The sequence below is a fragment of the Scyliorhinus torazame genome, chromosome 11 (assembly GCF_047496885.1).
Source record: "Scyliorhinus torazame isolate Kashiwa2021f chromosome 11, sScyTor2.1, whole genome shotgun sequence".
Classification (NCBI taxonomy): domain Eukaryota; kingdom Metazoa; phylum Chordata; class Chondrichthyes; order Carcharhiniformes; family Scyliorhinidae; genus Scyliorhinus; species Scyliorhinus torazame.
Genome location: NC_092717.1, coordinates 178,541,265 through 178,567,101, shown reverse-complemented (window position 1 = coordinate 178,567,101; position 25,837 = coordinate 178,541,265).

Here is a 25,837-nt window from a genome sequence, read left to right as displayed (position 1 = left end):
TCTGGGCCGTTCAATACTTTTCATACATCACCGGACTAAACCCCATCACAATCCTCACGGAACACACTCCCACCCAACTTTTACTAGACGGACGACTTAAGGACGGTACAGTAAGCCAGATCAGCGCAGCCAGATGGACCCTTCTTTTGCAGGGACGGGACATCACTGTTAAAAGGACCAAGACCCACACTTTCCTAACCGACAACCTTCAGTACCCAGGCACCCCCCACAAATGTGAAATCATCTCACCGTCCCACAACACAGGCCCCTTTATCGCAAAAACACCCCCCAAAAAGATAGGTAGTTCACCCCAGAGCCCCCAGCACACAGGCACGTGCGCACCCTTGAGAATATATGTGGATGGTTCTTCCACTGTATTAAACGGGAAGCGCATTACAGGATGCAGCATCTATGTTGAGGACGAGCAGGGACGCGCCCTAGAAGAAATCTCCTTAAAACTGCCAGGACACTTAGGCGCGCAGGTGGCAGAACTGGCAGCCATTGCATACATTATAGATCACCCAGATTCCTTCCCAGCCCAGCAGACATATACTCGGGCAGCCTCTATGTCTGTAACAGCCTCACAGAATTCCTACCCCTGTGGAAAGCAAGAGGATTTGTTTCCGCGGACAGAAAACCCCTCCCTTCAGACCCATTGCTCCAGCACATTTTGGACAAAGCACAGGGCAGGACATTTGGTATCATTAAAGTACGAAGTCACCACCGTTCCTCCCCACCTGGAAATGTAAAAGCTGACGCACTGGCTAAAGCAGGTTCCAGACATGGATATTTTTGGAACCCCCCGAAAGCGCCCCAGTGAATGCAGTTCAGGTCTTACAGACAGATATCGAAGATTTAGTGCAGGCCCAGAAGCAAGATCGTAATCTCAGGGAGATTTTAAAAGGAAAATTTCCAGCCCCATACGATAGGTTTAAAAATGCATTGACCACACATGACGGTGTGGTCCTAAAAGATACCCTTTATGTGGTTCCTAAACAGTATAGGAATCAGTTTATTTGTTTGTTCCATGATAGTCATGGGCATCAGGGAATTGACCCCACTACAGCCCACCTCAGGCAGATCAGTTGGTGGCCAAATTTAAAGGAAGACGTCACGCACTATGTAGAAAATTGCCTTATCTGTGCCCAAAACAATCCGGACAGATATGCGAAGAAAGCTCAGCTTAGCCACACCTGTCCCGTTAATGGCCCTTGGATTAACCTCCCGATTGATTTTATAGGACCATTGCCCCCTTACAGGAATGGTCACAAGTATGTGTTAGTTGTTATAGACACGTTTACGAAATGGGTAGAAACATTCCCATCTAGAACAAACAGGGCAAAGACTACAGCTAAGATTTTAACCCACCACATCTTTACGAGATGGGGACTCCCCTGCAGCATTGAATCTGACCAAGGTTCCCATTTTACGGGACGTGTCATGAAGAACGTCCTCACGATATTTGGCATTACCCAAAAATTCCACATCGCATACCACCCCCAGTCAAGTGGTATCGTGGAGCGAATGAATCGGACCCTAAAAGCAACCTTCAGGAAAATGGTCCAACAAAACAATCCTCCCTTTTGCACTAATGTTTTTGCGTAACACTGTTTCGACATCCACAGGATACACCCCACATACTCTCATGACCGGACGCCCCATGAAAGGCACAGAATTTTTATTAGGACTTGATTTGACCAGCCCCGAAGTGACAGCCCTCACACATGAGAACGCAGTGAAACAATTAGTAGAGAATGTAAAAACGGTTCAGCTAGCACCCGCAGTAAAATTAGGCACAAGGAAGAAACAGAGCAAGGCCTGTTTCGACAAGACAGTGCATGCGACTGAGTTTGATGTAGGACAGCAGGTCATGCTCTCCATTTACAACCCCAGCACGTTCCTGTCACCTAAGTATTCGGGCCCATACTCCGTTGTGGACAAAGTAAGCCCCTCCGTTTATAAGATTAAGTACCTCAATGGTTTCATATTAACCAGCTCAAGGCATATGGCTTGCAGTCTAACCACACACCCCACGTCATGCTCGCCGCAGCAGACCACGCCCCGCCCACAGCCAACGTATCCCTACCCTCCCCCAACACGTCTACCCCATCCACGGACTCGACCTCGACTCCACCCCGAACTCTAGACTCCGCCCCGGAACGCCCACAGACAGCAGCAGCAGCGACAGCGACTGTGACACAGACGATAGCCACAGCACGCCTCCCTACTATCCCCATGCAACAGGCCCCACACCCAGCGAATCTGAACACGATTCGAGTGATCCCTTCCTGATCACATTCCTTAACAAACCTCACCAAAAACCACCGCCCTACGATGACGACCCCGACTCCATCTCCACAGAATTAGACACGACTATTTGGCACCGCGACAATTCGTACAGGCTCGTCCGAAACGACGAGATGGACCCTAAGTCACACCATGCAGCTTTCGAAACCCTCATCCATTCAAGAGTATGGCATTTGGGAGAAGATGATGACATTGAGTCTGACTCCCAAAACGAGAACCCCTTTGCGACCCTGTTCGCAACTGATAACTGAGCTGTCCAGATGATGTTTTAAAAGGAACCGCTTGGGAGAAATGGTGTCCTTTCTGATGGAACCTGCACCATGTTTGTTGAATGTTTGTTCATTAATGTTATCGTTAAGTGTTGTGTGTAAACTTGAAAGTTTTTCACGGCCCCAAGTCACCACCCCCTTTGACGTAAAATAGCTGTTAATGGAACAGGTTTGTCCCAGACAATGGTTCAGAGGAACTAGTCTGTCGTCAGAAAATGGTTAAAGGTACAAGTTTGTCCCAGACAATAGTTCAGAGGAACTAGTCTATCGACAGAACCCGACTCATAGTTGCTCTCCTGATTCGAGAGGCAGCCCCCCACGATGACCACATTCTTACCTGTTCTTGCCAGTTGCTCAGGCAGTGGAGAAACGGCATTGGTCCCTGCCCTGCCTGAGGACCCCCCCCTCTGGTCAGCTACGCTCGGGTAGAGCACATACGGCATTGATCACCGTCCTACCCAGGGATTCCATCCAAATCTTACCCGCCGCAGCCCATACGCACCCCATTTTGGCTTGTTACGTTCAAAATTCTTTTGTTTAATTTTGGCAACCCTTAGGTTGCTTCCCTATGCTATTTACATCCTCAAACACTGGGATGGTAAATCACACAGGCTGCGAGATGGCTCGCAGTGCGGCAGTATTTTCTTAGATGTCTAGTCCAAATATTTGTTTTTTAAAAATTGGCACTAAAAGACAGACATGCTAACGCACAAGATATTAAACAAGATAGTAACAGAAACTATGCTTGATCCACAGAACTCCAGAAGCTCCAGGATGAGACAAGAGACGAAAAGGAAGAGAAGAGGAGAAAGAAGAGAACAATGAAGACATCATACGTGTTTTTCGTTATCATTATAATTTGTATTTGGTTGCGCCCGAACGCGAACCCCCTGACCCCAACCCCCCGGCCGTCAATGATTCACTTCCCCATAGCACACAGAGCCCAGTGACACGTAGCAACACACCATCATGGTGTGATAGCTTTAAAACATGGTACTCCCTTTCATATGTAATTGAATCCCTTTTAGCATTGGCGATATTCTGCAGCATCGTGCAGACAATCCGCATGAGAAAATGGCGAAGGAGAGCCTACCGCTCTCGCACCCCGGTATACAGGATAAGATCCCCTATTTTCGGTCTTCACCAGGCCCCCAAACCCCTTGATCTACAATAAAGGACATTCGTTTTGCGTCATTTGTAAATAAAAAAAATATGTCTCATTTGCAACTGAAAGATTGTACAGCTCTGTGCTTGACCGCCAAGCCAGAGGAAAATGTGAATGCTGCCATTATTTTTGTATTGTTAGGAAGTTAGTATAATTGGATGTTTAAGTGAGTGTAGTTTATGGAAGATAGTTAGAGGTACCGTTTTTTTTATATATGTTGTACTGCATGTCCCTGTTGTGACATAGTCCACTTAGAATTGTCAGTTAAAATTTTCTTGCATAGTTATGGTCAGTGTAGAGGTCATGGAAGAGTGCTCGCTGGGTCAGGGAGTGAAGACGATGCAGTTATATGATCCTTCAGGCTTCGCGTTAGGATCACAAGGAGGGTGTGTAGCCACCTGGGTTGGCCACTTCCTGACTTTAAAATGGAGATCCGCTAAGAATGCAGGGAAATTCAGCCAATGCAGGAAAAACAAGCAGGTGCAAAGTTTCCTGTAATCAGAACTTGCAGGAACCCAGACAGCACTGAAACTAACAACCATCTACATACTGATGAGCGATCCCCAGGAACAATTGGAAACAGTTAAGGTAAACAAGGCCAAGCCAGACTCCTCGGCGCCAGCAGGAGCCAAGACAAAGGAAGGCCAATGGACACTTAGGAACCGCCCAGCAATCAGGGAACAGCTCCAGTATTGGAGAAATCGATCCAAGTGATCAGAACTTAGTCCAATCACTTGGAACCAGGTACGGAGTCCGCCCAAAAGGGCGCAAAGCCCCTGGTTACTATAAAATAGAGTCCCCAAGTTCAATTCATCCTTCTTGGCAGGGTCTCTCAGCAGCTCGGAACAACCCTTGAACGTGACCCGCCTAGTAGCTGCACCAACCAAGTAAGTCTCCAGTCAATGCACGCTATGAGATAGGCGCTTCTAGCTACCAGTCTATACCAGCTTTGAAGTCTGCAGGCTCAGAATCGAACAAAAGGCCATTTGTTCCCCTGACCTGGTGGGCCAGTTCCAAAGCTAAGTATAGGCCTTTTAGTGTTAGAGATAGTCTAGTAAGTAGAGTTTTATACATGAGTAGTGATCGACTGTGTATAATAAATGTGTTTTGATTTGAAACGTACTAACTGGTTTATTGAGTTATTGATCAGCACTTGAACTTGAACCTCGTGGTGGTATCATAAAGATACCTGGCGACTCTAGAGCAAAGGTTATAAAACAGAGCAAATTAAGTAAAGACACAATGAGCAACATTTACTAAAAGCCAACCAAAAGTTAGCAACATTATTAATCAAGAACACCCGATTGATGCTTGAGATGCTGTTACCTACAGGGTTACCGACCAAGCTCTGGAAGGTGAAATTAAACAGAATAGTTCTTTCTCAGAACATCAGAACTAGGAGCAGGAGTAGGCAAGTTAGCCTCTCGAGCCTGCTCCACCTTTCAATATGATCATGGCTGATCTCATCATCGCCTCAACTCCACCGTTCTGCCCATTCTCTGTAACCCTTCAACCCATTACTAATTACACATAGGAACATAGGAATTAGGAGCAGAAAAAGGCAATTCAGTCCCTCGAGCCTGTTCCACCATTCAATCAGATCATGACTGATCTCTTCTTTGTCTCAAATTCACCTCCCTACCTGTTCCCCATATCTCTTTAACCAGTGTTTTATCATAAATATACCTATCTTCTTCTTGTATCCATTTATTCATAGAATCCCTACAGTGCAGGAGGAGGTCATTAAATCCATCTTGTCTGCAGCACCCCTCAGAAAGAGCACCCTACCTAGGCCCAACTTCCCTGTAACCCATAACCCCACTCTTCATACGACAAAACCCTCATCTCTGGAATCAATCCAGTGAACCTCCTCTGAATTGCCTTCAATGCCACTATAGCTTTCCGCAAATATGGGGACCACAACTTTGCACAATTCTCCAGGTGCGGTTGCATCAATTCCTTCTGTAGTTGCAATGATACTTCCTTACCTTTGTACTCTATTCCTTTAGCTATAAATTGAAACATTTTATTCACTTTCTTTATTACCTGCTTTTTCTGCAAGCTACTTTTTTGTGTCTCATGCACAAGGACACCCAGATCCCTCTGCACCAGGAACCCTGAAGTCTCTCCCCATTTAGATAATAAGTTACTTTCCCATTTTTACGACCAAAATGGATGACCTCACACTTATCCACATTAAACTCCATCTGCCACATTTTGGCCCACTCACCTAACCTATATATATCCATTTGTAAGGTTCTGATTTCTTCATTGCAACTTACTGTCCCAGCTATTTTAGTGTCATCTGCAAATTTGGCAATAAACCTCTATCCCTGTATCCAAGCCATTAATATAGATTGTAAATAGTTGGGGCCCAAGGACCAAACCCTGTGGTACCCCACTAGTTACATCTCGCCATCCTGAAAAATATCCATTTATCCCGACTCGCTGTCTTCTGTCCGTCAGCCAATCTTCTATTCAAGCTAATAAATTACCCCTAATCTCATCGATCTAAGCTTGTATATTAACCTTCTGTGCGTAAGTCCAGATATACTACACCTACAGGATCCCTGTTATCCACTTTGCTTGTTCCATCTTCAAAGAACTCGAGCAAATTAGTCAAACATGATTTGCCCTTCATAAAATCATGCTGACTTTGATGGATAGCGTTTTGATTTTCCAAATGTCCTGATATTACTTCCTTAATAATTGATTGTAACAAATTCCCAACAACAGATGTAAAACTAACTGGCCTGTAATTTCCCACATTTTGCCTCCCTCCCTTTTTGAATAAGAGTGTTACATTAGCATTTTTCCAATCCACTAGAACCTTTCCCATGTCCAGGGAATTTTGGAATATTATAACCAATGGATCGACTACCTCTGCTGCCACTTCCTTTAACACCCTTGGATTTCCCTATTGATGCTGATTATCCTAAGCGCCAACAATTTCTATTACCTCTGAATTACTCGTTCCTATAGGGATGGTACTAGTGTCCTCCACCGTGAAAACTGAGGCAAAATATTGATCTTGCATCACTGCCATTTCTGTATTCCCCACTATTAATTCTCCAGTTTCAAATTCCAAGGGACCAACATTCACTTAAGCAACTCTCTTCTCTTTTATGTACTTATAGAAGCAGGGAAGAATCCATCTTGTATTGAAGTCACATGGAGCATGTGGTCGGCAATGTGAATGCAACAGCAGTAACATTTGGTAGCAGCTTTGAGGGAGGCTCAGATGGCTGTCAGCTTGACTCTTAGAAAATAAAAACAAAGAAACAAGAGCAGGAGTAGACCAGTCATCTCTCAAGCCTGTTTACTGAACATTCATTTGGATCAATTTTCCCTTTAAGCCACTCATCATCCTGATTTGGAAATGTATCACTGTCCCTTCACTGTCGTGTTGCTTCTAAATACACATTCAGGCTCTGTGCCTGCTTGTTACTTTGTACTGTCCATTTTTCTCTGTGTGCTCTGCGAGTGTCCATTTTATATGCTGAAAGTGGCCATCCCAGATGGCTACAGTCGCCAGTTCAAAATCTTGGAACTCCCTGCCTAACAGCACTGTGGATGTATCTGCACCACATGGAATTGTAGCAATTCAAGAAGGCAGCATTACTTTACAAAACCTGTTGATCACAATCTCAATTGACCCAGCATCCACAACCTTTTGAAGGAGAGCCTTTCAGATTTCCACTCGGTTTTGTGTGGAAAAGAATGAATTCTGATTTCAATGCTGAAGGCCTAGCTGCATTTTTATGACTGCCATATTGTTCTTGATTTTGCCACGCAGTTTCTCTGTGTCTCCCTTATAGGAATACAAGCTACGTTTCTGCAGCTTTTCCTCATAATGTAATCCTTTATGACCTGTAATTGTTCTGGTCTGGAAGCAGTTTAGACTGTCAGGTGAGACCAGGTGTGAGGTCTGCTACTGGTATGATTGTAGCCCAGCACTACCTATCCCAAAGATCGGGCTGACAGTGACTAAACCAACAGCACAGTGGAATGCAATGACGAGTCACAACTCAAATATCCAAGACCAGCTCACGATGGCCACAGCACAATTGAACACGAATGGCACAGACAGGAGCCCTGTCAAAGGACAGGTGTTCTTGCTCAACAAGGTAGGGCGTGAGGCCTCCCAGGTCATCATCCAGCACAACGGCCACATACAAGCTTCAGAGAACCAAAAAAACAGAAATGTGGAATGTGTTATGTGAGAGTACCTTTAAGAACTGGATGTTTAAGCAATGTACCTTTAAGAAAACAGTGATGTCATAGAGTGGGTGGAGCTCAGCTCAGTTCAGCCATTTTGAAGTTTCAGTTTAAAAAGTGCCTGGCTGGTTTTTCTGAGAGCAGTTTAAAAAGTGCCTGGCTGTTTTGCTGTGAGCTGATTAAAAGGAGAAAGCCAGTTTGAGACAGCAGCTTGAGAAGTTCTGGTTTGCTGTGAGATGCTTGAAGGGAGAAAGTCAGTTTGAAAAATCAGCTTGTGTGTGTCTGTGTGTTTCCAGAGAGCTGCAGGAAGAAAGCAAGGTGCTGGAGCTGAAGTCAACCAAGAATATATATCTCTGCCGTAAAACCTGGGTGTGTTACTGTTTTGAAGGTTTAAAGCCTTTTGGATGTTTGAAGGAACATTTTGAGGAATTATTTACTGTTGCAACATTTTCTGAGTTATCCTTGAAGTAAGGGGTGTTAAGAGATCCAATGTTTATTTAAGATGTTAAGTTGGAATAAACAGTGTTTTGTGTTTAAAAACCCACGTGTCCATAATTGTAATCCCACACCTAGGGAAAAAGCCGTGTGCTAGGAAAAGCAACACATCCATTAAAGGGAGAGGTTGGTTGAACTCCATGATATATTTTGGGGTTCTGAAAAGCCTCGCCCATAACAAATGTATGATAAACTATGAACAGGAAAAGGAAAGACCAAGAACCTAAAGGAAGAAACGGAAAAGGAAAAATTAAACCTCCTAGGGTTATGTGAACTACATTGGGCAGGAGAAGGTGACCGCATGACTGATTAAATGATATACTCAAGAGGAGAAGAAAAAGAATCGGGAGTAGCAGCCATGTGAGACAAGGAAGCTGGTATCTGTGTGAATTGGAGTCAGATAGGCTTATGGTTGTGAAACTAAAGGAACAGCCAGTGGACATTATCATCGTAAAGGGGCGGCAGGGCGGCGCAGTGGTTAGCACTGCTTACTCACAGCTCTAGGGACCCAGGTTCAATTCTGCCCTCGGGTGACTATCTGTGTGGAGTTTGCACTTTCTCCCCGTGTCTGCGTTGAGAATGTGCAGGTTAGGTGGATTGGCCATGCTAAATTGCCCCTGAGTGCCCAAATGTTTAGGTGGGGTTACTGGGTGATGGGGATACAGTGGAGGTGTGGGCTTAAGTAGGGTCCTCTTTCTAAGGGCCGGTGCAGACTCGATGGGCTGAATGGCCTCCTTCGGCACTGTAAATTCTTTGAATCTTTGATTCAGGTGTAAATGCCATAAGCACACAACTAGACGAGGTGGTTGATGAATTGGCAGAATTAAAAAGCTAATTGAACAGGAGAGTGTATGGAGTTATGTGATTGTTATAAGAGATCAGAACAGTATAATAATAACCTTTATTAGTGTCACAAGTAGGCTTACATTAACACTGCAATGAGGTTACTGTGAAAATCCCCTAGTTGCCTGACTCTGGCACCAGTTCAGGTACACGGAGGGAGAATTCAGAATGTCCAATTCACCTAACAAGCACATCTTTTGGGACTTGTGGGAGGAAACCAGAGCATCTGAAGGAAACCCACACCGACACGGGGAGAACGTGCAGACTCCGTACAGTGACCCAAGCTGGGAATCGAAGCCGGGTCCCTGACAGTGTGAAGCAACAGTGCTAACCACTGTGCTACCATGTCGCCGATTATTGGAGAAAGAAGAGGTGACAAGAAGTAGGATCTTACTGACCAGGAAAAAGAACTGAGCAAGGCCAAAAACTGGTAAATTCTTTGCAGAACAGGATTCACGATACCAAATTCACGGTTTAAGTTTCAAAAAAGGTGAGTGGAAAATATGTGGCAATACAGGAAAATTTCAACTGCACTACATAATGTTGAGACAAATATACTGGAATAGTGTTAAGAACTTGAAGCCTTAGCTGGGAGCCAATGCAGACTCAAATCATAATCTGGTGAAACAGCATTCCGACTGAAGGACATCCAAGGAGGAATAAGCAGGAAACAATGGAACTTAGAGAGCATGAAAGAAATACATGAAGAATTTTGAAGTGAAGTATTGAAGCACTAGCTTGAAAAAATATAGATGCCATCACCAATGAATGAGTAATGGGAACAGATTAAATAATCTGCCAAAGAAGGAATGGAAAACAGCACAGGGCTTTTAAGAGGAACAAGGATAAAGAAACCATGGGCGAAATTCTCCCCTAACGGCGCGATGTCCGCCGACTGGCGCCCAAAACGGCGCCAATCAGACGGGCATCGCGCCGCCCCAAAGGTGCGGAATGCTCCGCATCTTTGGGGGCCGAGCCCCAACATTGAGGGGCTAGGCCGGCGCCGGAGGGATTTCCGTCCCGCCAGCTGGTGTAAACGGCGTTTGTTGCCCCGCCAGCTGGCGCGGAAATGACATGTCGGGGCGGCGCATGCGCGGGAGCGTCAGCGGCCGCTGACAGTTTCCCGCGCATGCGCAGTGGGGAGAGTCTCTTCCGCCTCCGCCATGGTGGAGACCGTTGCGGAGGCGGAAGGGAAAGAGTGCCCCCACGGCACAGGCCCGCCCGCGGATTGGTGGGCCCCGATCGCGGGCCAGGCCACCGTAGGGGCACCCCCCGGGGTCAGATCGCCCCGCGCCCCCCCCCCACCGGACCCCGGCGCCCGCCCACGCCGTCTTGTCCCGCTGGTAAATAGGTACTCTAATTTACGCCGGCGGGACAAGCAATTTCTCGGCGGGACTTCGGCCCATCCGGGCCGGAGAATCGAGCGGGGGGGCCCGCCAACCGGCGCGGCCCGATTCCCGCCCCCGCCCAATCTCCGGTACCGGAGACTTCGGCAACCGGCGGGGGCGGGGTTCACGGCGGCCAATGCCCATTCTCCGAACCCGCTGAGGGGGTCGGAGAATGACGCCCCAGGAGCTATGACTGAAATGTTGCAAAAGATGGAAGAATGGAAAAAATGGAAGAATATCAATACTGAAGAAGGCAAGCTGAGATATCAATAATGAGTTGAGAAGGGAAACCGAATAGATACGAGAACAATGGTTAAAAGAGCAGTGTGATCTATTGCTGAATTAGATCGGCTGGGAAGGGTAAACCTAGATATGCAAAAGCAAAGGAGATTAGTGGCACCCAGCTTTAAGGACTGGAAACACCAGCAACAGAGAGTAACAACAGTGTTTTATTAACAAACATTGATGAAGTAAAAAAAAATGGAAGGTGTACATTGAAGAATTATATGCAAAAAAATGAAAAATCTGAAATGATTGAGTGAAAAGAAGAGAGTAATGTTGACATTGATTACATTGGATCAGAAATACTCCTGAATGAGATCAGAGCAACAATAAATGAGATAAAAACTGAGTTGGAACAGTTGAAATATCTACAGTTGATAAAAGACATGGAAAGAACATAACATCAATGTTTACTAAGCTAAGCAAAGATATTTACTTATCAGAAGAATGGTCAGAGGATTTCAAGCAGACCACAGTGATCCCCCTAAGAAAGAAGCCAAAGGCACACAGATATTCTGACTTTCATATATTGCCACAATTAGTCTGATTACCCAAGCATCAAAGGTTGCATTGAGATTTATAACAAAGTGTATGGATGGAAAGCTGCAGAATTCTTCAGGAAATAACCAGTTTGGATTCGAGGGAGGAAGATGGACAAGATGAGAAATCGGTATTATTAGGTTAATGAGTGAACTCAGTTTAGAAGTTGGACAGAATATATGAGCACAATTCAGCAGACTGAAGCTAAAGGCCACTGAAGGTTGCATTTAGCGGGATGTTACCTGGCGGTTAAAGCACCGAGAAACATCCGCTGTCCAATGGCACTCTGCCGTTTCTTTTGGCCTTGGGGAGTTTCTCCCTGCCGAGGGCACCCATTTCCTGCTGGTGAGTGGAAGCTCACCAACAGGAAAGTCTCCTCGTAGGTCAGGGCGCCATCTTTTTCTGGCAGCCCCGATATCTCCCCCCCCCGCCCCTCCCCCCCCGCCATTTCTGTACCCTGCCCGCTTTTCTGACTCCTCCTCACCCCTTCAACCTTGGGGAGGCCCCTGGGAACTCGTTTACTTGCCAAAGCCCCCCCAACTGGGCCCGACCCATGGCAGTGCCAACCTGGCACATGGGCACCTTGGCACTGCCAGTTGGGCACCCAGGCAGTGACCCAGTGTAGCACTTCCAGGGCACCCAGTTGGCACTGCCAGTGTGTCTGGGTGTCACCGCCAGGGTTCCAGACTGGCAGTGCCAACATGCAAAGATGTGGGGAAGTGCAAGGGTGCTACGCTACCCTTTCCCCAACCTCAAGGTGTCACCAATGGCCTGGGAGACCTCCCCAGGTGCCGCTGGTACACATTTGTGGTGAGGTTTCCCAGACCTAGCCGGTGAGTCGTGGGCACTGGGTGAATCAAGCATCCAGGTATTTACATGATCCATTAGGCTAATTTAAATATTCAGATCCAGGGCGAGATCCCGGTCACGTCGGGTGGAGCAATTCGGGTGACTCGCGATCACCCCGGTGCCTGGCGCGGAGCCTGATTTGGGGCGCATCTGCTTTCACCCATTGCGTTGGATCGGGGTTGCTGATTCTTGCCCCATATGTTTTCTTTGTTGGCTTTGATGACTCCATCATCTGAACTTGTCACATCTGGCCAAACATTGAATGTTTTCCAGCTTTTCTCTCTGTCTTTTATTTGGATTTTGATTATTGTCACGTGTTCCGAGATACAGTGAAAAGTATATTTCTGCGAGCAGCTCAACAGAAAATAAAAGAAAATACATAATAGGACAACACAAGGTACACAATGTAAATGGATAACACCAGCATCAGGTGAAGCATACAGGGGTGTAGTGTTAATCAGGTCAGTCCACAAGAGGATCGTTTAGGAGTCTGGCAACAGCGGGGAAGAAGCTGTTTTAGAGTCTGTTTGTGCGTATTCTCAGACTTTTGTATCTCCTGCCCTAATCAATTCCTAATCAATTACTGGGGCGAAATTCTCCGGTATCGGCGCAATGTCCGCCGACTGGCGCCCAAAATGGCGCAAATCAGCCAGGCATCGCGCCACCCCAAAGGTGCGGAATGCTCCGCATCTTTGGGGGCCAAGCCCCAACCTTAAGGGACTAGGCCCGCCCCGGACGAATTTCCGCCCCGCTAGCTGGCGGAAAAGACCTTTGGTGCCCCGCCAGCTGGCGCAGAAATGACATCTCCGGACGGCGCATGCGTGGGAGCGTTAGCGGCCGCTGACGGCATTCCCGCGCATGCGCAGTGGAGGGAGTCTCTTCCGCCTCCGCCATGGTGCAGACCGTGGCGAAGGCGGAAGGGAAAGAGTGCCCCCATGGCACAAGCCTGCCCGCGGATCGGTGGGCCTCGATCGCGGGCCAGGCCACCGTGGGGGCACCCCCCCCAGGACCCCGGAGCCCGCCCACGCCGCCTTGTCCCGCCGGTAAGGTAGGTGGTTTATTCTCCGCCGGCGGGGCAGGCATTTTAGCGGCGGGACTTCGGCCCATCCGGGCCGGAGAATCGCGGTGGGGGGGGCCCGCCAACCGACGCAGCGCGATTCCCGCCCCCGCCGAATATCCGGTGCCGGAGAATTCGGCAACCGGCGGGGCGGGATTCACGCCAACCCCCGGCGATTCTCCGACCCGGCGGGGGGGTCGGAGAATCTCGCCCCTGATCCATGTCACAAGGTGACAATGTCCAATTCCCTATGCTTTTATTTATGTAAATATCCTTTTGTGTGGAACATTATCCAATACCTTCTGGAAGTTCTTTGTAGACAACCTATTTTCTACAAAGAACACCCATTATGGTGATCTTCTTAAAAAAAGCAACCAGATTATTTAGTCATGACTTGAATGGTCCGGCACCAGTGGGTTGTGATTCTGCGGGAGATTGGGCATGTGGTCAGTGAGAGAGAAGGATCATCACCCTAGCATGAACAACTCACATGTAACAGGTCATGTAGGCAGGGGCCAGTGGATACTCACCTCTGTGGCGTAGGCCAATCTTGACATCGGTGACCCATCTGTACTCGGCTACCCCTGTGACTTCCAGAGCCCGTTCCTCGTAGGGGATGAGGACTCTGAGGTCCGGTACCCTGCCGCCCGTCTGTTAGAGCCAACTTCTCTTGTGGAACACAGAGGGGAGATTGTGAGCCGCACGCTTCATGCCTCATGGTTGCGGGGGGGGAGTTACATGGTGAGGTCAGGCAGGTGCACCACTGCTGGGCATGGGTGAGGTGTGCTGCTGGATACCAGCGTGTGCTGGGGCATGTCACGATATTGTGCTGGGGATGGGACGGTGCCAGGCACAGGGTTGTCGGGGGGGGCGTCCAGGGGAAAAACGTGGGATCGGTGCCAAGGGGCATTGCCAGCTCACCCATGTGGCCCGGTGGAGGGCGTAAGAGCTTCTTCCGTCACTGGGTGCCTGTCCTTCTTGTCACACTCCCCACACTAACAGCCACTGCCATGCCTCCCAGGTGGCACTGGCTGCCCTGTGGCTGACCCTCCAACTCCTCGGGGGACAAGGGTTTCCCATCTGGACATCATCCATCAGTCTAGACAGGTTGGCATCCACAAATTATGGAGGGGGTTTGTGCAGTGGCATGGCTGCATGCTGTTTGGGGTTGGCCCTGCGAAATCGGTTTAAGTGCTGCTCCCCTTCATTAGCGGGGAGCTGCTGGGCGCGATCCTGGCGAATCAGCTGGCAAGATGCTCATTTGTGGCATAAATCCCGTGGGCCATCATTAAGTGCCCAAATTAACATTAGATACCGGTGAGGGCCTGGTCGGGTCGACTGATGGGAAACCCCCGGCATTTCCCAATCACTATCACACTCAGGAACTTTTCCATTAGTTCGTACCCGAGATGTCAAATTGAGGCCTTGTCTATCCAAGCTGAGTTTCCCTTTCCTTATCCAGAGAAATAATGTGCTGATTGAGATCAGATGACTCAGTATAGAAACGTGGTTTGGTTTACTGTACAAAATGAGGCCACTGTTGCATCCATGCCAACACCCTGCAAGAGCAACTTAGCCAGTCCCACTTCCCCACCCTTTCCCTGTAGCCCTGTAACATTTTGCTCTTTAGGTGCTTACTCTATTCCCTTTTGAAAGCCATGATTGAATGTGCCTCATTAACACTTTCAGGCAGCATGGCCAGTTTGGCTCAGTTGGCTAGACAGCTGGGGCGGGATTATCCGACTCTGCGCTGGGGGGTGGACGTATCCCACGATGCCGCTTCGACACCAGTCCGCTGGTTCTCCGGCGACCGGAGAATCGGCGCCAATGGTGCCCCTTCGGGACGCGGCCGAGTGCCCGCCGAGTTCGGCCGAATCCCGCTGGCGTTGTTCAACTGTGGTCCTACCCACCGGGACTTCGGCGTTCATGCTGCAGGGGCCGTCCTGGTGTGGGGGAAGGGGGATGTTGCGTGAAGCGCTCCAGTGCCATGCTGGCCCCCTGTGCGGAGCAGGATCGCTGCTCCTAGGGGCCAGATGTCTCCATCGTAAAGCGTTCCGGCGTCCACGACGGCGTCAACACTTAACCCCAGAATCGGAGAACCCCGCCCCCGGTTCCTGATGTAGAGCGAGGCCGGTAGCACGGGTTCATATTCCTGTTACTGGCTGAGGTTATTCATGAAGGATCCATTTTCTCAACCTTGTCCCTTGCCTGAGGTGTGCTGATCCTCAGGTTAAATCATCACTAGTTAGCTCTCCCCCACAGGAAAGCAGCCTATAGTCATCTGGGACTATGGTAACTTTATCTTACCTAGGCTGCATATTCCATATTCTAACCACTCGCTGTGTTAAAAAGTCTTTCCTCATGTCACCGTTGCATTTATTGTTATTTTCCTTAAGTTGTGTTCTCTGGTTTGTGACTTTTCTGCCAATGGGAGTAATTTCTCTCTATTTACTCTGTCCAGATCCTACAGGATATTCCTGTTCTATTGGACTTAACGAAACAGAGGTAACTAATCTATGTTGTCAGAATTTCAGAATATGATGACTATAGCGAACAGGAAGTGCTCCATAGCTATTCAATTGATTTTTGCCACATCATAAAGCTTGGGGATCTTTCTGGGCTCTCCATTTTTCATTATAAAAGCATGGCAAAGAAGTAAACAGTGAAAAAAAGTAAATTCTATTTATTGTAAATTTTGTTTGTTTGGGAAGTAATTCAAACTCAAGATTATATTGCCAGGTGTGGTGAAGACAGCAAAGCCATTTCAGTGCAAAATGACTTTCCCTTCATTTAGCTTCTGTCAATAAAACACTTAGTTACTGACATGCCAATTAAGTGATTCATAAGCCAGATGACCATCTCGTTCCATTTACTATAGCTCAGTTGGGTTAAATGGCTTAAGTGTTTACCGTTTATGGCCAGTGGCATGTATCTGTTCTTAGTCAAACCGTGGTGAACATGACATGTTTGCCCGTAGGATTTTGCATGAGGTAAGGAGACTACTATTATCAGATTTTAAGAAGTGGGAAAAAAAGCTTGCACATCAGAGTGGTAGTTTCAATGACAGCAATGGATTAGTGTTGTTTCATGATCATCTTACATCGATAATGCATTACTATTCTTCCACTCACAATTAAGACAAACTAATCCAATTGCAGGACACTTTATTTGTTTATTGAGCTTCAAAGAAGCTGTCTCAATTTGAAACCGTGTGAAAAGATGAAAACATGAATTGTTTTATTTTAATAATTCTCATGTGGGGGGTACTTTTTAATCTTTGAACTTTTCTTTCGTCACCTGAAACTGTAACTTTAAATATCTGTAGTTATTGTATTAGATGTGGAACAAGTAACACTGAGAATGTTGTAGTTTTAGTGTGATCAGCACATGACAATTGTATGACCCCTTCCCTATTGGGAAATATGAAAATGGATTGCATTTTAAGAGAAGCTAAGTGAATCTGAATCAAGAGTCCTGTTGCAGCAGCAAATTTGAACTTTAGATTTTGATTTATTGTTCCTGTGATTGTTTTTCTAGTATAGGCTCTCACATTTGAGTTGTACCATCTGTGTTCCAAAGCTTACGTTTATATTTATTTTACAAGCCATTAGAAAAATGGTTTCATGCTTTTCAATCTGGGGGACCCAGTGCAGCTATTGGCCATTCTCAAAAGTACGGCCTATTAATACTGATCCAACCTCATGGATCTTTGCAAATATTGATCTACTCCCTAGGATCCCAATAAATAATGAGATACTGGAAACGATTCCCTGCAAATATTGATATGCTCCTGTAGATCTCCACCAATATTGACATACTCCCAAGGATCCCTTGCAAACATTGACACATGATAAAACAGATGCAACCGCAGAGGCCCCTGCAAACATTGACATGTTCTCAAGGACCACCTGTAAATACCGGCACAACCTTGAGATCCTAATTCAACACCGGGAATGCTCTCCGCAGAATGATGCAATCTAAGAGATCATCTTCAGATGTTTAAACAATCCTCGGCACGACATGCAAGTGTTGACATAATTAGGGGATCCCAGCAAACATTAACACACTCCCGAGAACCCTCATCCCTGGCTTCCAACAAACAGCGTTGGCTACCCAGAGGAAAGTGGTGCAATGAATGAAGAAAACATCAATCTCTTAATAAACGGCAGAAATAAATTGTTCTTAGGGCAACATGTGTAAGGGATACAATGCAACTTCAGGGGGGAGGCGCAAAATGGGCAGTAGGGGATCAGCCATTTGTTATATACATCCTGCCACATTTTACTTTCCACTGTCTACATTGCACTGGAAAATCAGGCAGGGTGTGTAACAGGTGAATTCCATGCCTCCCCACAACCCGCAAACAGACATTCGTTGAACTTAAGCCCATTGAAGCCGGGGAACCCCCTTCCACCCCCATACTTTGTTCCAGAACATGAATTTCTTAATATTAATGCAAAATTTGAAGTCTATTTAATCTAAACTCTGCATATGAATGTTTGTAAGTGAGCCTGTTCAGTGTTGAATTTTTATTCATTTTGGAAGTGACTTTGGAGTTCTCTTTTGCCAGGAAATACATTTTAATGGTAATATTGCCAACAATGGTTAACAGAGCATAATCAGTATCATATGCATTTCATAGAAATACTGTTATAAACATGTTAAAAGCAAGTGAAGACATTCAGAAACATTTTTTAAAATGCTCCAAAAGGCATAACTCATGAAACTTATTTCAAATTTGAATTTCTAAGTAGTCTGTAAAATGTTTAATTAACCAACCCAGCTTTGTTACTAAAATCATTAACTTATTTACATTAAATACAATTCTCATTCAAATATTTGCAAAAGGTATTAATGACCGAATCAAATCATAACATGTAACTCTAAAATATAGCTGTTGCTCCATGAGATTCTGTGAATTCTTCAGCCTGGGGCGGGCAACAGGGGGCCTTAACCTAACTTTCTTTTAAAAATTACTTCCACATTCCATGTTCCAATTAAGCTTGGAGGCATACCCAAGATCCTAATAAAATCATTCTAAGCTGTACCAATTTCCTGATTAAAGACTGCACATGTTTTTGGTTCGAAAGATGACTTTTACTTGAGCTCCCGCTGCCTACCTTGTCCACCTACCCCTGATCTGCAAAAGATCTTTTTTATCCTTGGGTTACCGAAGGTGTAGAACCTTTACTAAGATTTGTGAGGGCCTTATCTGCAGGATCAGCAAAGACTAAAGGCCGCACTGTACGCCCATGCTTCATTTCCATTCTTCCCTCATGTTGCTAAAGAAACTAAACCTTCTCACCATAGTTGGAGCAACTGAGTAATCAGCACTCACACATAGCTGTCTGTCTGGGGCTCATTGCCTTGATCATTAAAAGTCACAGACTTCTCTGAGCTCAAAGTACAGAACAAGGTGATATGTCCTAATGGTTCGGAGGAACTTCAAAGACGATGTGATACTAATACCCACAAGCAACTGACAGGCAGGGTCATCACATATGAGCTTTTACAGAGCAATAGCTATTAAAGTGGTGAATGCTTGGATTGTAGGGAAATATTTATCGCCACAGTCTGAGCTCATTTTATCAAAATTCTGTCCATTATTGATACATAAAAACGTTTGTGAGGAACAAAAAACAATTAATTTTAATATTAATGGCTAACAATATTTATTTTTAAATATTTTTCTTCTGTGAGCTACGTAATTAAAGCTAACATATTTGAAGCAATGTAATTAGTGACTATTGTCTTTTTGCGAATCTTTTGTTTTTGAATATTTTCTTGCTTCTCGTCTTCAACGAGCATGAGATTGTATAATATTCAAAGTACATATTTTAAGTATGTTATAAGTACTATTGATATTTAAGCAGCAGATTAACTGAGTTACTAAATCTATAATTTGCCTTGCCTATTAGATAATCACTAAACAAATTACTTGATTTATTTTAATTATAGTTGACAATTTTTATGATGCTTTATCATGCATTAGGGGTAGAGAGAATTCTCCCTTCATCAGCTGGATGGTGACTTGATAGAATAGATCACTTGGTTATTGTAGACCGATTGCCACCCCATTGAGTCTTGGCAGCAAAAACAACTAGCATGTTGTTTTAAATCACTTTTTAATTTAACCTCATTGCAAAAGAGAGTGTAATATTAGTGTATCACCCTTGCTCTGCAGGATTTCACATTCATAGTGCCTGATAAATATATATTTATTTATCTTCCCAACAACCATAAATATATGCATATAGTGTCATGACGATGGGAAGCTGCGAATGAGTGAGATTTACCTACAACATCACCAACTAATTAAACATATTGAACTGTTTAAAGAAGACTTGTTTTTTTTGAAAAATACAAGGAAAGTCACCAGTAAAAATGGCTGTCACATGTCACCTGATGTCTGACACAGTAAATTGACCACGTTTTCAGAAAGTTTATATATGAATTGTACTGTAGACCTGTTGCAAGGCATTTCACACCTCGGGCTGTCAAGGCCCACTTCAAGCAAGCACGGGCAGCACGGTAGCACAGTGGGCAGCACGGTAGTACAGTGGTTAGCACACTATTGATTTCTATCTTGAAATGTTTTGGAGATAAAAAGATAACAAAAATGGGATTGCTTGGTTTGCAACGATGACTGCAAGACATGCAAATCAAACACCTTTCTGGGAATATGCAGACAGGATTTTTTTAAATTGGCTCTGTCAAGCAGGTGGAAAAAAATACATCACATTCATCTGAAAACATTGCCAGAAAAGAGCAGTAAAGATCTGTCCCTCTCACTCTTAAGCTGAAAGAGTGTCTTCAACAAAGTGCAGACCTGAAGCAAGTCAATGCCAGAACTCTACAGGAAACCAACTGACTTCAAATGGCCACAACATTCAACAATCTGCTCCTCAAAGACAAGCAAAGGACTTAACCTTATATTCTTTTAAATTTTTATTGGACTCTAACTTTCTTACTTCTGATATCTGTGTGTGTCGTTGCATCTTTCTTATTTTTCTTGGGTTTAGAACTAATAAACTTACTCTTTCCTTCACTCAAGAAAATCGAGCTTGATTGGCTCCTCATTAATAAATAAATACACAGATTGGAAAAGGTATTTTAGGGAAAATATTTTTTAAACCTTTGCTGTGATAAACTGGGAAGTGCTGAATAGAAGGGGAGCCAGCTCACTCAGTCGTCAACGTAGATGTGTGTGTGTGTGTGTGTACATATTGACAACTAGTGAGAGGGGGACAGTCTCTGCAGGGGCCGGTCTCCTGATCTCCCATCGTGCCTTTGTTGGATCATCGCAGAAACTCCAGAGAAATGGTGTAAGTCGCTGCCTGTTTCATCCAATTTCTAAGAAAGTTCTGGTAGGAGTTAAGGACAATTCCCACAGAAGTTCTACCTCAAGCTGGTGATACATTAAGAGGTTCAGATGATATCCGAAATCTGAAGAGTAAAGCTCGAATAGTTTATTCAAGCTATCCAAACTCTTGAAATGAATTGGGGTCATGAAATACATTCGTATGTTATTCAGTGTGGAATATGCTTGTGGGGTTTAAAGAACCATATCAGTTTTATTGAGTACGGTGGTGAGTAGAAATTCCTGTAGCCAAACTGTATATTAGAATCACAGTAATATTTGGTTTTCTTACAAGAGAGTAGCAAATCCTGTAGATATCATCACATGGTAAATCAACTTTGCTCTTTTTTCATAGATTCTTTGATGCATTTGCTGCTATGTGTCCTTCAAAAACTGTAACATATTTGAAATGATTTTAGTTCGATGATTAGAGCTGAGCTTTTACTCTTCAGACTTAATACAGTGACATACGAACATTGTTTTATTTTTCTGCTGCATTGTTGCATAATTTGATTTCAAGAATTTGTTTTGTGTCAACTGGGTTATACTGATTGGATGTTGTTGTAAAACTCAATCAGTCTTCAATCTGAAACCAACCGACAAAACTGCAACAGTATCCGGTGCTATTTGCTAAAGAAAACGATGCTGTATTTTACAATTGCAATAGCTGTTATTCTGTTTTTGTCCCTTTGGAAACTCTGCAAGCTGATGAAATACAGTACCACCAGATTCAACATCGGTGGCCGTTAACTGATAGGTTTATTTCGCAAGTATGAAAGCTCATTATTCATGATGCTACAGTCAAGAGTGAGTTATGGGGCACATTCTCACCAATGAAATGAACTCAGTAACAAAGCGTGAGCAACGCAATGCCCTTTTAATTATAGTGCCTTTAAGGTTTAGGATGTTAATGGGTGCAAATGAGAAATACATTTATATTTTAAAACATTAACATTTCAACTGAGAAGGAGATTTAGAGCTAGAAAATTTAGAATGACAGTTTGATTAAGTGGCGAGCATTCGAACTGTGTGGTGACTGTGCAGGTACTGATAAAAGAACATTGTGTGTGGGCCTCTTAAATCTTTCCCTTTAACAGCTTTATATGGCTCTACATCATTTTGTGTGGTAGCCATTAATCTTCAATATTTTTTATCAACCACGGTAATAAAAGTGATCGTTTGAGAAATGTTGGTCAAAGGTTTGAAAAAAAATTCAACTTTCAAGAATTGCTAAATTCATGTTTTTTGGCAGTCAGTGAAATAGTGATACGCCATTGAATTGGCACGCACAGTGATTTATTGCACTGTGAATTTGGGCAGTCTCCACCGTGTTGGTGATGAAACTATCCAAAGTTGGGACTAAATTGATAATCTCACTCAGAGATGGTGTGAGGGTGACTGACATTTCAATAGGGTTGTTGTTAGGGGCGGCATGGTGGCGCAGTGGTTAGCACTGCTGTCTCATGGCGCTGAGGACCCCGGTTCGATCCCAGCCCCAGATCACTGTCCGTGTGGAGTTTGTACATTCTCCCTGTGTCTGTGTGGGTCCCATCCCCACAATCTAAGGATGTACAGGGTAGGTGGATTGGCCACACTAAATTGCCCCTGAATTGGATCATTTTTAAAAACTAGGGTTGTTGTTCAAAGTTGAGCCTAAAAGATATTTCTGGGATAGAATAGAAGTAACATAATTCTGCAGGTATAAGCAAGAAATGGTTGATGCGATGCACGCTGTTATGTATCAAAGTAACACTATGGGCTGGTGTAATGTTACGTGTTCACAATGACTTCATCGGAGCATTTGTGGAGTTCACCATTGTACCCTGTTTGAGCAGCAACTTGTAACTAAACCCGTTGCACCATGTTGCATGAACTCGACATTTGCCACCTCTGATTTTTTCTCTTTGCGGCTACAACAAGTGAAACCGGCGACGAGATCTGGGCCGATAAAAAGAGCCGGAGTAAAACAACTTTTACGATTTTGTGAGCCAGAAGAAGGAATCATCGACAGAAATCCAGGCCCATACACCATCGGGAGTGAGATTGGGAAAAATATCGTCAACTTCCAAGATGAAGTCATCATTGTGGCAGTAAAAATAACTCAAGTAAATACTGTGAAGTTTGTAGCGGGGCATCGGCAAATCATCCGGTCGATCGCGACAACCGCTAATGCAAGACAAAATGTTTTGTTTGAAAAAAGGTATCAGACAACTGTGAGTTACTGGGGGCCTACTTCAAATGGAGGATCGAAGTTTTCAGTACAATTAGTGGGTGTTGCAGCAGCGACTGCACACGAGGCACTGAAATGGGGCATAGGAAAGCGAATCTACAAGGCTGCGACTGCAATCTACCACCCGGGAATCAATAACAAGGCACAGAAACAACTAGTCTGCTTGTGAGCTGTGAGTTTGTTTGCTTAAAACAAAGAGAAGATAAATGGTATGGAAGAAAGGCTGAAGGCTGAGTAGCACAGATCAGGGAGCTGCAACTCAAAAATGGCGGGAAGAAAAGGTGCCATGGATGCTTTTGATGAAGAGGAGGAAACATGGAACTCTTATGAGGAAAGGTTCCAGACGCTCTTTAAAAGCTAATCAGACACCAGCAGACCTGCATATTCTGACCTTCACAGCTCAGTTAGGAGGAAAACAGTCATGTCACTACTGAATTTAGTACACCCAGCTAAAGCTGGAGACAAGTCATATGATGAGTTAACGACTGTCTTGCAAGAACATTTCTCTCCCCATCTGCTCTTAATAGCTGAAAAACTCTGCTTTCATCATTGTGCACAGAAGGAAAGGGAAAACATTTCACAATTTGTTGCATCACTGTGAAAGCAAAGTACTATGAATTTGGCCAGACTTTGGATGATACCTTCATGACTGATTAGTTTGTGGCCTCAGGAATGAAGCCATCAAAAGGAAATTATTGACTGAAGGTGCATTGTTCCAACACCCTGGGCTAGGATGTGGTCAATTGAAGCCCCCCTAACCCGGAGTCACAACACAATTGAATTAACCAATAATTGCATCATGTCCAATATCTTCCCCACCATTGGATCTGTTTTGGTATACTTCTTTTGTGCTGATGAAGGTTGACATGATCAACATGCCTTGGCAATGTGACCACCTTTAATACAATTTTGGCATTTGTGCTCTTTCCCCAATGGTGGGGAAGAGGTTGGACATAATTCAAAAAAGCATTCCAACAAAAGAGCACAGAAAGAATTCAGACGTTAAACTTATAAGGCAACTTGAGTTAACAGTACAAAATGGAATATTGTTGTGGGATATTAAATTAATCATTCCACCGTGTCGACGAAGTAGAATCCTGGAACAGCTGAACGACGGCAATCCCAGTGTAGTCAGAAATAAGGAATTGGTGAGAAGCTACTTCTGGATGCCCAGGTTGGATTCGCAAATAGAGGAGAAGCTAATTCTGCTCTGCGTTGAGAAATATACCTCCACTACAACCTTTGCATCAATGGGAATACCAGGCCATGGCAAAGAATCCATGCCAATTATGCGGGATCAGTCGTAGGACACATGTTTTTGTCATGGGTGAAGCACATTCGAAGTGGCCAGAGGTTGCCATCATGAAATTGAGAACTACGGACAGACCATAGAAAGGCTTGACGAGGTATTTGACCTGAACAACTCATGAATGACGATACTCAGTTCACATCAGTAGAATTCGAGGACCATCTGAAGGGGTGTGGCATCCAGCATATCAAATCCGCTCCCTCCCATCCACCTACCAACTGCGAATCTGAATGTTCGGACAATTACTCAAGAATGCAGTGAAGGTTTCTAGGGTTAATGGCTCTCTACCTAAACGTGTCACTAGCTTTCTAATGACATACAGAAACAGTGCGCATTCAACAACACAAAGCTCACCGGCTATACTGATGTTAAAAAGGAAACTGTGCATATAGTTTGACCTTTTAACTCCCCTTTGAACTTCAGAGATAGTCAGGCAACAAGATCAGATGCAAGTGGCTAGAAGGGAACAATGTTCCTAAAGCAGCGGCTTTGACTGTGTTCTTGCAAGAAATTACACCTCAGGTGAAAAATGGACTCCAGCCAAAACGGGTCCGATTTCAAATACTGCGCAAACTGACGATGAATGAATTTTATGTCTGCATGCAGTGAGAGTACAGAATCTGTACCAGATCTTTTCACCACAGAGAGTATAGACATGCCCGACTTGAAGACTACAATTGCTGAAAGTACTGACTCTGTTACCACAGAATCACCGCACAACCAGAGACAGTTCCTGAGATGGTTTCCTGACCAGTGTACAGGAAGAAACTCCTAGTACCCCAAAGAGCCAAGTTTCTGATTGTTGTGTTCTGCCAAAAGTGGACAGACATCCACCCAAGAGTGTGCCTTACTAATGTACATATGTATCCATAACATAACAATGTTAGTTACGGCATAATGTGTTGGATCTCTGTCAAAGTGTTTGATTAAGTAAAAATGCCAAGGACACCAGCAGAGTAAAGAGGGAGAGGTGTTATGTATCAGAGTAACACCATTGGCTGGTGTAATGTCACGTGTTTCACAATGATGTAATCGGAGCATTTCAGGGGCTTTTGTGGAGTTCACCATTGTACCCTGTTTGAGCAGGTATATGAACTGGATGTGTACTACCTCTGATTCTTCCTCGTTGCGACCCCACCAAAGAACATAACACATGCAAAATTGTAATGCATCACCCACCGTTTCGCAAAAATGCTACTGTAATCCCAAAATTGCAAGTAAGATCCTAATTGAATATGGAAGATAATAATAAGAATGTTTATTGTCACAAGTAGGCTTACATTAACACTGCAATGAAGTTACTGTGAAGAGCTCCTAGTCGCCACATTCCGGTGCCAGTTCGGGTACATGGAGAGAGAATTCAGAATGTCCAAATTACCTACTAGCACATCTTTTGGGACATGTGGGAGGAAACCCACGCAGACACGGGGAGAACGTGCAGACTCCACACAGGCCGACCAAGCCAGGAATTGAACCTGGGACCCTGGAGTTAAGTCTCCTGCTTGTTTCGATCAGAAATGCAGGT